Below are 11986 nucleotides of genomic sequence, written 5' to 3' on the forward strand. Positions count from 1 at the left end.
CTTGAGTAAGTAAACAAGTATTGGTCCATTCAAGATTAAACACTCTATGTCCTTATTTGATCTTCTATTTCTTTTTATCACTCATTTTACAAAGTCACCCCAAAAACTTTAATGTTGGAACCAGAAAAATCTCCACAGCAACTGCTCACATACAAAGAAATATTGAGTTTAGTGTCTGACCTTGGAGAGAGCGCTAGACATTCATGTAACTTGGAGGGAGACCACGCAATGAAGGAAGAAAAGAAGTCCTCACATTCATTCATCACATAGTGGCATTGGCACGTGGCTGCACTCACTTTCTCCCTGTTCAATTCCAGTAACGACTGAAAACAGGAAAAAGATTTGACTCTCGCTCCTCTCAGACTAGGGACGGACTGACGATGTTTGGTTGCTGGGTGTCACGAGTGCGCAGTGGCAACCCGACAGCTACACTGTCATGTAACTCCAAGTTACATGACAAGCTCAATAATGACAAGTGGAAGGCAAGTGGGGCACAGACAAAGCACTCCTTACATCTTTACTTTCTTTTACATCCTGTACATTTTTCATGGGCCACATAAGGTCATATGTTGTGCAGGTCATATGTTGTGCAGAACTGACCTAGAGAGTCTGGGTTTTCAGAGAATGGGCCTGCCATGGCAGCTGTCACATCACTGGAGGGGGTGGGAGTGGGGGAGGGTGTGCAATGAAGTCAGGGAACATGCACCAGTAGCAAAAGGTGCAGGTTCTAACACTAACCAGAAAGGCCTGCTCAGGATGAAGAAAGTAGAATTATATCTTCATGAAGCTTATTGGTAAGTTTCAATAGTCAGCTCTAACTAGAATTGTTGTTAGTTAATCATTTCAGTCGTGTCCAACTCTTCATGACCCCATTTTGGGTTTTCTTGGCAAAGATCCTGGAGTGGTTTATCATTTCCTCCTCCTCTAGCTCATTTTATAGATGAGGAAGCTGAGGCAAACAGGATTAAGTGACTTGATCAGGGTCAAACAGCTAATTAGTGTCTGAGGCTGGATTTGAACTCAGATCTTCCTGACTCTAGTCCCCACACTCTATCTACTGTGCCCCCCTATAACTAGAAGTAGGGCAGTTTAAACTCTAAGTATACCAGAATCATGTTACAAGAGATGGGACTAGAGCAAAAGAGACTCCACTTGTTACAATATTTTATTTTTAGTTTTTTGGTGGTGGGAAAGTCAGGGGTAAGGATAACTTAGAGTCTAAAATGGAAGAAAATAAAGGTGTTAGTAAACAAAAGAGAAATTGTAAAGTGAACTCAGAAAAGCATAGCAGCATTGGAGCTACAATGTTAAACTGGACATTTAAAAAATGTTATAGTTGAGATTCACAACTTTGTATGTAGTTCTCATTTTCTGTTCTTTGTATAGAGAAATGGTCCTATTTGTTGATTTCTTCAAGTTCATAATGATAGAAAGGAAGTTTAAATAAAAGCTGTTGAGAAGGGACTTCCACCCCTTCTTTGCAGAGGATGGGGACTATCTGTGAGAAGCGCTGCATCAAAGTGTTGTTAAGTTATGATGAACTTTTTCCTCCTTTTTAATTTTTGCTATAATGGAGGGGGAAGGAGAGGATACATATTTCATATATATATATGTATATATACATATATATGTAAGTATATGGAAATGTAGACAATGTAAAAACAAGATATCAATAATCAATTTTTAAAAAAGAAATTGAACACATGACAAAAATAGATCTCCAATGAATTTGAAAAGAAGATAGGCACTTTAGGAATTTTTAAAAGCTCTTTTTTAGGTTGGATGGCATGAGTCCAACTTTAAATAATTTTTAAGTTGACATATTTCCCCATAATATTTGACCTAAAATATGACAAAGCAGTCTTTTGAGACATCCTGTACTTCAGGACTTGTACACAATATCATATGCAGTTGCTGCCCCCACAATTTGAACCATAGGAAGAAACATTAAGGTATCAAGGAATAGTCTTAAGAACAGATTTCATATACTCTAATGGCAGAAGCCATTGAAGAGAGCTACCAAAGAGCTGTGGGAAGACAAAGGAAGATTACAAGAATATTATAATAACTGGTACAAGGAGTGGACAGTTTGAATGTCATAGTATCCCTGACAAAAAAGAAACTTTCAGAAAGGAATCTGGAAAATAAAAATGTATTAGAAATTCTCCTTAATCAACAATTAAAAGCAAAATATAAAAGGTTGCCAACCTGAAAGATTAGTTAAAGGAGGCAAACAGACTAAGTAATAGGTAAATCCATATTGTTTATTCCCTTAAAGTTAGTCAGATACATATGTGTATGGAGCCAGACTAAAATCTGACTCCTGAACAAAAGAATGAGAAAACTTAAATTCATTTTAGAACCCTCCCAATTCAGGGTGGCTGTGTCACTCAAATTTATGATCTCCATAAATGTTTAATCATTGTATGAGAAAGGAATTTTCTTAATTGAATAGGTGGTAAATGCAGTAAAATAAGAGAGTTTACAAAGTGTAATTAATAACATAATTGAAATTATGACCCAAGATATCTGTGTTTTCTTTACCATTAACATGCCATAACATAGTATATGTCCAAAAAATATTAAGATAAGAAAAAATCCCATTACCCAAGTTAGTGCCTCGGATTAAGGGTCATAAAATCTGGCTTTGTTGATGTAGGAAGAGGTTTCTCTGAGTTTCCTCAGAGAACAAAAAAGCTTTAGGTCCAGGCTCTTCTTCTGGTTGATTAGTTCAGACCCTGGCCCTTATTAAGGTTATTAAATTGATATTAAATGATCATCAAGGTAAAAGTGATATGAGTAGTCAAAGAAGTGCAAAGAGCAAAATAACCCATTAAACATCAACCAAAAACTTTGCTTATAGAGGCTTAAGAAGTAAAGAAATTAGGTGATAAGGAAATCCCTCAAAGGAGGAAAATCTAGAAAATTTGTGGTGAACTATATGACTGCCAGAAGTTCAACAAAAGGAAAACACAAAGTAGAAAGGTGCACAATATGCAATGGAAATGGGGTATGAGGTATGTATTTGTTTCTTTTATTTATTTTTTTTTTTTTGGAAAGGGGAAAGGCAAGGCAGTTGGGGTTAAGTGACTTGCCCAAGCTTACACAGCTAGCAAAGTCAAATGTCTGAGGTCACATTTGAACTCAGGTCCTCCTGAATCCAGGACCAGTGCTCTATTCACTGAGCAACCTAGCTGCCTCCTGCTTTATAATCTCAAATTACAAACCTTTCAGTGCTGAGTTCCATTTCTCCCTGCAGTTCCCTGAAGTTTCCAGTGGAGATCTGACATTTCCTGGGACTGCCCCCAAAGGCCAGTTCAGACCCCACTTCATTTGATATGAAAATGTTCATATTGATGTTTTTCAAGTTCACAACAAAAAAAATTTAAATATCTAACAGAAGAAACAAAAATCTTGTGGGAATAGAATGAACTAGATACAATCCCTGTCATCTTGCCTGGATGTCTCATCTCAGTTTATCATGTCATTGGAGTTATCTCAAAGTTGCTTTCAGTGAACCCAGCACAGAATGAGTTTACATATAAATAACTTTTATTCAATTACCAAAAAGCACTTATTTCATCAATTTATATAATGGTGCACAGAATATTAAATATAAGAAAAATTAGAAGGGAAATGACTTGTTCTAGGATCATTTCTATTTCAACGCCAAAGAAAGATGAGAATGAGGTAACAATAAAAATGTCATCATCATTTTATTACAATTTATGATAAAAAGGTTAAAATTAGAATAGTTTCTGATAAGTTGACATAACTTCACAAAGCAACAGAAAAGCCTGGCAATTAAGTATATGCTCCTAGTTAATTTAAACTAGTTTACCTTCAGATAAAGGTGGAGACACCTTCATAGGTGGAGCCAATAAAGCATCTAAGATCTAAGAGATGACTAGGTGGTGCAGTGCTTAGAGTGGCACAACGGACCTGGAGTCAGGGTTCAATACCAGCCTCAGACACTTACTAGCTGTGTGACCCTGAGCAAGTCATTTAACCCTATTTGCCTCAGTTTCCTCATCTGAGAAGGAAATGGCAAACTACTCCAATATCTTTAGCAAGAAAATCCTAAATGGGGTCACAAAGAGTTGGACATGATTGAACAACAATTACAAAAGAAATCTAAGAGCAGATTCAAAAGATCCTCCATGACTAAAACTCCATGACTGGGTCATTAGACTGGTTTATACAATAGCAATTCAGGCTCAGACCATTGTCACAAGAAATTATGGAAAAGTTTTTCTTAATGAGTCTAGATATATGAATCCATGCAGATTATACAATGAGACAATAGGAACTGGGTTAAAATTAAACAGCTACAAAATACATAGAAAAACTTGGTCTTGTGGCCAAGATTATGCATCAGAAGTTCAATCTCTTTAGTAAACTAACAGACAGCAAATCCCCTTGCTACATATGAGGATCTCAAAATATACTTGAGGATTCAACAAATACATTGCAAATAATACATAATAAAGCTTCAGCATTATTACAGATGAAACTGTTGTTTATAAGCACCCAGACAATAGAAACCATAAAAAGTTAAAACAATATTTAAATAGCTGTTGATACATTGAATATAATAATCTCTAAACAACATAGTGACAAGTGTTCAAAATATGGAAACCTGGTGATAGAAATTAAAACTGTGGGAACACTATGAGAAATGTGTCCCATCATCCTTTCTGATCTTGGAATTGTCCTGAAGATGCTTCTTTCAGTGATTCTATAGAATAAGAAATTACAGTCCAATACTTTTATTCAGTTACAAAATGCAGTTATTTTATCCACCTGGCCAGTCATCCATTAAATATAAAAGAATAATAGTAAGGTAATAACTTGTTGCTGAACAATTTCTATTTGAATGCCAATGGGAAGAATAAGATGGCCTTTGTTAAGCATTTACTATGTGCCAGGCGTATGCTAAGTAGTGGGGATACAAAGAAAGGGGGGGGGAAATGGTCTCTCCTCTTTTTTTTTTTTTAGAGCAACTGGGGTTAAGTAACTTGCTCAACATTACATGGCCAGTTATTTCTGGGTGTGGTGCTGAGTATCTGAGCCTGGATTTGATCCCCAGGTCCCGACACTGGAGCTGGTGCTCTTACTCGCTGAGCCACCTCACCCCCCTAAGCAATTGGGGTTAAGTAATAAGGTGTTTCTGGGTGGGTGCTAAGTGTCTGAGCCCAGATTCGATCCCCAGGTCATCCCGACACTGGAGCTGGTGATCTTACTCGCTGTGCTACCTGGCCTCCCTAGTCTCTGCTCTTACTCACATTCTAAAAAAGGAGAAAACATAAATTGTGTGTATGTGTGTACATAGATGTGTATGAGGATGTGTGCATGGGATATCTATATCTGTATCTAACTATTGATCTATCTTCTATCTATATCTCTATCAATCTATCTATCTATCTTTCTATCTATCGAGTGTAGATGGAAGATTGTTGTTTGTCCTTCATTTCTGAAGAGAACCATGATATCAGTTAGGTCATGCCATGACTTTCAAGTGAATTGGATTTAAGTGAGGGAGAGCTGTGCAAAGTCACCAGCCTCACTTTCTCCTCTGGAGCCATCTGGGTCCAGTGGAAAGATATAAATTAGGACAATTGGAATTGGTTCCCTACAGGTGGAAGATAATCTCCAAGGGAAAATAGTAGTAAAGGAGACTGAAAAAATCTTTCTACAGAAGGTAGGATTTGAACCAAGTCTTAAAGGAAGCTAGGGAAGTCAGGAGATGGCAGTGATGAGGTGGGGAAGGAAAGCATTCCAAGCATGGGGAACAACTTTTGCAAAGGTACAGAGTTGGGAAATGAAGGGCATAGCTGGATTGTGGACTCTATAGAAGGGAGTAAAGAAGGAGAAGACAGGAAAGGTAGAAAACAGGCTGGAAAGGTCTTTAAAAGCCAGATGACTTTGTATTTTATCCTGGAATAGGAAAACCCTGGAGTTTATTGAGCAGGGGTGGTTGTTGTGTTTGTTGTTCATCCTTTGTTCTTGAAAAGGATCAATGACATCTGGAGGGTGACGTCTTGACTTGCAAGTGAATTGGATTTGAGTGAGGCAGAGCTGTGCAAAGTCATCAGCCTCACGCTGTCCTCCAGAGCCACTGGAGTCCATGCAAGACAAAACTCATGATGACTGGTAATGGCCCAGAATACAGTGGAGGACCTTGACATTTTGAAGCTAAGGTCTTTCAGTAGGGATGATGGCAATATGTGTCAGACTTGCGCTTTAAGGAAATTATTTTGGCAACTAAGTGGAAGATGTGTTAGAGTGGGAAGAGACCTGAGGTAGGGAGACCAACCAGTAATAATTCAATAGTCCAGGTATGAGACAATGAGGTCTTTGTACCAAGGCAGGGGTAAGAAGGGAACATTTAGGAAAAATGTAAAAACAAAAACTACAAGATTTGACCATAGATTAGATATGTGGGGTAAGAGTGGGCTGAGGATGACATGATGGTTGTGAGCCTAAGTGATTGGGACTGTAATGTCCTAAAGGGGTGGGGAACCTGTGGCCTTGAGGCCAAATGTGGCCCTCTAGGTCCTCAAGTGCAGTCTTTTGACTGAATCCAAACTTTGCAGAACAAATCCCCTTAATAAAAGGATTTGTTCTGTAAAACTTGGGCTCAGTCAAAAGGCTACACCCAAGGACCTAGAGAGCCACATTTGGCCTCGAGGCCACAGGTTTCCCACCCCTGCACCTAAACATAGGAAAGTTGAGAAAAGGAAAGAGTTTTGGGGGAAAGGTATATTTATATAGCTCTTTAAAGTTTGCAAAGTTCTTTCTTTTGGGTTTTTTTTTTGGAGGGCGGAAGGCAGGGCAATTGGAGTTAAGTGACTTGCCCAAAGTCACACGGCTAGTAAGTATTAAGTGTTTGAGCCTGGATTTGAACTCAGGTCCTCCTGACTCCAGGGCTGGTGTTCTATTCACTGCACCACCTAGCCACCCCTCTGTGAAGTTCTTAATATATATTACCTCATTTCCATGTAACAACTACCTTGGGAAGTAGGTTCTAAAGGTATTGGTATCCCCATTTTACAGATGAGTACACTGATGCTCAGTATACTTCAATGACTTGCCCATGATCACATTGATAGCAAGTCAGTCAGTGAATTAGCATTTATTAAGTAACTACTCTGTGCCAGGAAAGAAGTGGGAAAATAGTCCCTGCCCTAATGGGAGAGATGATGTGTAAACAACTATGTACAAAAATGCTATATACAGGATAAACTGGAAATAATCAACAGAGGGAAGGTAGGAGAATTAGAGGGTTTGGGAAAGGCTCCTTGTGGAAGGGGGGATTTTAGCTGTGACTTAAAGCATGCTAGGGAAGTATGGAGGGAGAGATGAAGAGAAAGAACATTTTAGGCATGAGAGATAACTGGTAAAAATGTTGTGTTAAAAGAATAGCAAGGCAGTCAGTGTCATTAGGTCACAGAGTATATTAGGAATGGAAAAATAAGGGCACTTACATGGCTGCCATCAGGAACCACTGTCTTGTGGGAATGAAACATGAGCATCAGTGTACTCATCTGTAAAATGAGGATAACAATGCCTTTAGAGCCTACTTCCCAGGGTTGTTGGAACTTGGAAATGAGATAATATATATTAGGAATGTCACTCTTGGGTGAGGAGGCTGGAAGCCCAAGTCTCAGGATCAAGGAGGTTCCCTTCCCAGCTTTCAACACTTCACACTTGGAAGATGGGGAATATATTTGCTAATCTCTTCAAAGGGCTCTCTTTGGTAAAAAAAAAAAATGCAGATTTTAACTATTGGTCTGGATGCTGCATTCCAGACAGCTATTTTGTACAAACTGAAGCTAAGTGAGATAGTAACTATTATTCCCACTGTAGGTTTCAAAGTAGAAACTATAGAATACAAAACATTAACTTCAGGATGTGGGATTTAGGTGGCCAGGGCAAGCATAATGGTGTCATTACTTCTAGAAAAGAAGGACTGATTTTTGTGGTTGATAGTAATGACAGAGAACGAGTGAATGGGGTCCCAGAAAAAACTGATGAGAATGTTGGCAGAGGATGAGCTTAGAGAGGCTGTCTTATTAGTGTTTGCTAACAAACAAGATCTTGCCAATGTCATGAATGGAACTGAAATCACAAATAAACTTAGACTTCATTCTCTTCCTCACAGAAACTGGTACATCCAAGCAACCTGTGCCACTAGTGGGGATGGGCTCTATGAAGGACCAAACTGGTTGTCCAATCAGGTCCAAAACCAAAAATGAAACAAAAGTCCTTCCTCCCTCTTTCCTTCTCTCCGTCTTATTTCCTCCCATTCGTCCTTTGCTTTACTCTCATGGGGCAAACTGTGCTTTGTGGTATTGAGGGCCAGAACTTGTTTTTTTATTTTTTTCCTATCCTTTGTCGCAGCATGTATTACACTATGCTGTAAATGTGGCAAATACAGGCCTGAAAACAGGTTTCTTATTTAATGTAAACAGTTTTTGTTTCCAATGGAGCAGTTTCTCACACTCCTATGCAATATTACTCAGCTTTTTCTATTATAAAAAATATAAAAAATTTAAAAAATTTAAAATATTAAAAAATATATTTAGAAAATCAATTCACCATTTAGTACTGGGAAGGGATTTTAAGCGTATTGACACTCGGGTTACACAGTGGAATGCTACTCCTACTGGCTTGTGAGATCTGTATTGAGATTTTAACCTGAACTCAGTGTATTTTTCTTAAATAGTGAAAAAATTTCAAAAGACAAGTAAAACATTTAAACACAGAGAACAGAATAGGTTTTGCAGTAACAACTTGAATACCAGACCATTATAATTGTCTGTAGTTTGTCTTTTGAAACTTGAGAAATGATGGTCAAAAATCAAACAAGTGATGGATTTTGCAGTTAAAATAGAAATCCATGTAATGCTATGTCTTTGGATCTTTATGTATTTCATAGAATTTGTGCTTGTATTTGTACTTACATGGATACTTATTAGGAAAAAAAGCTTTGAGGTTGTGTTTCAGAGCAGGCTGCTCATTAAGAGTATTAGATCTTCAATCATAAATCATTTAGAACTAGACTCTCTCCCTTCCCCCCCCCCCCAGTAGTTCAAGTCAGGCTGTGATTGGTTCTCCATCACACTTGAATAACTCTTAGGAAGGACACAATGATGGCTGGTTATAAACATTGAGAAGAGCTTTCTGACATATTTGGACAACAAAAAAACCGCTTTTAAATTTTGGTGAAGTGTGTGGTGCTTCTGTTTGAAACCTTCCACAGTAAGAACAGCCTATATTAGCCTCAAAGCTTGGCTGGAGATATTTCAAAATCACAGTCAAGAACACCAGGCATTTCTCTATGGTGTCTAGATTTTGAAAGAAAATAAATTGAGCATGAGAGCTTGGGGAGTCATTCTATTCTAGAAGTATTCGGTCCCATTTTGGACCAATACCCCTATCTGTGTATGTGTAAAATGTCCTGTACTACCCCTCATTACTACAAGGGTCAGATTTACCATCTGGAAAAAAAAAGATCTTTCCTTTTTTCCCCTTTTGTATTCTGATAAACACTAAGAAGATGGAGTTGTTAAACTTTATCTCAGGAAAAACTCAGAACTGGTTTGTTTGGTCTTATGGAAACTTAATCCTTTCAATACACAGTAATCGACTATTTTGTATACTTGTTTTCAGTTTTCATCTCAACAAACAGTGTAATTAAAACTATTAAAATAAAATCTCTGAACTATTAAAAAAAGAATGGAAGAATAGGAGCTTGGAAGAAAGTAAGGTATAAGAAGACTAGAAAGGTAGGAAGGGGCCAAGTTATAAATGGCAGTATTCCCATTATACTTTCTACCTATATATAAAACTATTGATTTTTTAGAAGTGGTAAGCAACTTTTGTGATTCTCATTTAGAAGATGAAACTGAAGCCTGGAGAGACAAAATAATACAGTTAGTTTGTGTGCAGAGACTCCCTGGCTCAGAGCTTTTTGTCTCCACTTGACAGGTGAATAAAGCACAGTATTAACTGGTTCACCATGAGGTTGAGAATGTACTAATCTCCAATGCCAAATCATAACTATTAATCATGCTTCCAGCTGGACTAAATAGGACTTCTAGAAATGACAGAAATCCACTACAGGTAGATTTGAGAAACAAGGAGCTAGTCATGTTCCCGTGGGTATTGAGGTATTTGATGTATGAGGGTAAGTAGTAGTCATACATTCTTTCATTCACTCAGCAAACATTTGGGTAACTACTCTGTTGCTACAAAGATGATTAGATTGGCAGATCCATGCCTTCAAGGGCCTTATAATCTATATACTCATATATCTATTCCAAAGAGAAACATCTAGATCGAAACCCTGACCATTTAGGGGAGGGGGAAGGGAATAAGTATTTGTAAAGTGCCTACTATGTACCAAGCACTATGCTAAGTGCTTTACAAATACCTCACTTAATCCTCACAACAATCCTGTGAGGTAGGTGCTGTTATTATTCCCATTTTACAGTGGAGGAAATGGAGGCGGGCAGAGATTTGCCTAGGGTCTCACAGTTAGGAAGTATCTGAAGCCATATTTGAACAAAAGTCTTCCTGACTCCAGGTACTCCAGGTACTACTGTTCCACCTAGCTGCCTAAGTCCATTAATGGCCACAAACTGGGCAGCACTGTGGAGTGGGCATAGAACCCAACTTGGAATCAGGAAAATCTGGGTTCATATCTCATCTCCAATACTTACTTATCTAAGTGGTCATGGGCAAGCCATCTAGCCTATGTGAGCATTAGTTTTCTCATCTATAAAATGGAAAGAATACCTATAGAACCTACGTTGAAAGGCTCAGTGTAACATTCAAATGAGACAATCTATGTCAAATGTTTTATAAATTTAAAGCCCATATAAGTGTCTATTGCTATTATCTTTATTGTTATTATTAGGGAGGGAGCACAATAATTGGCATGACAGGGTTTATTAAGCCTTTATTGGAAAGGAGGGAGAGAAAACTAATCTCATCTCTCTTTCCCTTACTAACCTGTCCAGAAATCCAGCTGTGTTGTCACGACAACTCCCAACAGACTCAAGCTGACTTCATAGCACCACAATGAATACAGACAGGAAGGGGCTGAGCCCAGTAATATGGAACCCAGACCTACAAAAGGAAAAAGTTGGTGCTCCACCACAACCTAAGCCCAACAAAAATCCACAGACCAACACCAAACATGGTCCAAGTTGTCCAGAAAACTGTGGTGCACAGAACATCAGAGAATTGTGTTATATTGTGGATAACCTCATATTTGGAAAATGATGGCTTGGCCCATTCTGTTTCATTACTGATTCTCCTCATCCTCTGTCTTAGTCACTTTCTAGAAGGGCTGGATTGCTTCCCTCCCCCGCTTCCACCCCCACCACTCCACTCCCACTGCTGATTCCTACCTGAAGTCTTAATCCTGTACAGAAAGGAGACAACTGAGCTGGTTGCCATGGGGACGCCAAGGCTATCACATAATACACAGAATGTTTTATGGCATATGGAGAATGAGCAGAGGGAGCTGGGCAACTCCAGAGAAACAATGAGCCCCAGCTTCTGCTGGCACATCCCCTGGCAGAAAATCAATTTAGGATATGGGGAGATCTGGGGAGGTTGTACCAAAAGCTAAAGAGAAACAAATGTTTTCAAATGAGTTTCCATGGAGTAGATGAAAGGAAGTCGGGGTCAACTTCAAAACATCATCACTTGCCCTGTTCTTTTTTTTCCAGTAGCTGGGGTTGGGGGTGGGGGGAGAGGACAGGCAAATAAAGAGAGATCTGAGATACAATGGGAAGTCAGGGATTTTAAAATAGTCGCAGTACTAATTTATTTTGAAGCATCTGTAATGGGGCAACTTTTAAGCATCTTTTTTTAACTTAAGCATCTTTTATTCTCTCTCTCTCTCTCTTTCTCTCTCTCTCTCTTTCTCTCTCTCTCTCTCTCTCTCTCTCTCTCTCTCTCTCTCTCTCTC

The 11986-nt window shown here is 38.6% G+C and overlaps 1 protein-coding gene and 1 pseudogene across 8 annotated transcripts in view; one reads left to right on the forward strand and one right to left on the reverse strand.

Moving 5' to 3' along the window:
- BAIAP2 (BAR/IMD domain containing adaptor protein 2) overlaps positions 1–11986 on the reverse strand; it is a 403422-nt gene that overhangs the window by 292162 nt on the left and 99274 nt on the right. The gene's annotated exons all lie outside the window — the stretch shown is intronic.
- Positions 381–8258, forward strand: LOC138142978 (ADP-ribosylation factor 1 pseudogene; annotated as a pseudogene).

The sequence above is a fragment of the Petaurus breviceps genome, unplaced genomic scaffold, assembly GCF_028583685.1.
Source record: "Petaurus breviceps papuanus isolate PSGF00001 unplaced genomic scaffold, PetGlider_PUasm1.0 90617, whole genome shotgun sequence".
NCBI lineage: Eukaryota > Metazoa > Chordata > Mammalia > Diprotodontia > Petauridae > Petaurus > Petaurus breviceps.